The 460-nt window shown below is 37.6% G+C and overlaps 1 protein-coding gene across 1 annotated transcript in view; it reads right to left on the reverse strand.

Annotated features, from left to right (window-relative positions):
• Positions 1-460, reverse strand: part of LOC119586289 (D-aspartate oxidase-like) — a 10,451-nt gene that overhangs the window by 4,445 nt on the left and 5,546 nt on the right. The gene's annotated exons all lie outside the window — the stretch shown is intronic.

The raw sequence follows: 460 nt of genomic DNA on the forward strand, positions 1-460 counted from the left end.
CCACTACCCACTCGAACGCGTCTAGTACTACTTGTCAGCGATGGCCAGGAATGTTTTATTGCTAGATAAATGGGTCGCGAATCTATCGAAGTAATTTGTAGGGTTCGCAGCCAAAAAAGGTCGAGAACCTCTGGGTTAAGGCACGCGTCGTTATTTCGCATGGGAAGTTCACATTTTTAGGACCTTAACAGGCAGTGTAAGTCTATAGTAATGGCCGACATAAAACTTGCAGTCAACACACAATGAATTGAAAAACAGTGCCCAAGATAAGATTACGCTTTAAATGTATAACTGTGGCATTTGTTAAATTGTGTAATGCTTTTCATTCATTATTTTTGAAAATAATGAATACTTGAAAAAGTGGAAAATCGACAAAACAGAGAATTTTGTCTTTTGGTAAATACCACTACCATGCAAGAGTCATAACTATAATTATTGTTTACCATTACTTTAAGGGCGG

Source organism: Penaeus monodon, chromosome 21 (assembly GCF_015228065.2).
Source record: "Penaeus monodon isolate SGIC_2016 chromosome 21, NSTDA_Pmon_1, whole genome shotgun sequence".
Lineage (NCBI taxonomy): Eukaryota > Metazoa > Arthropoda > Malacostraca > Decapoda > Penaeidae > Penaeus > Penaeus monodon.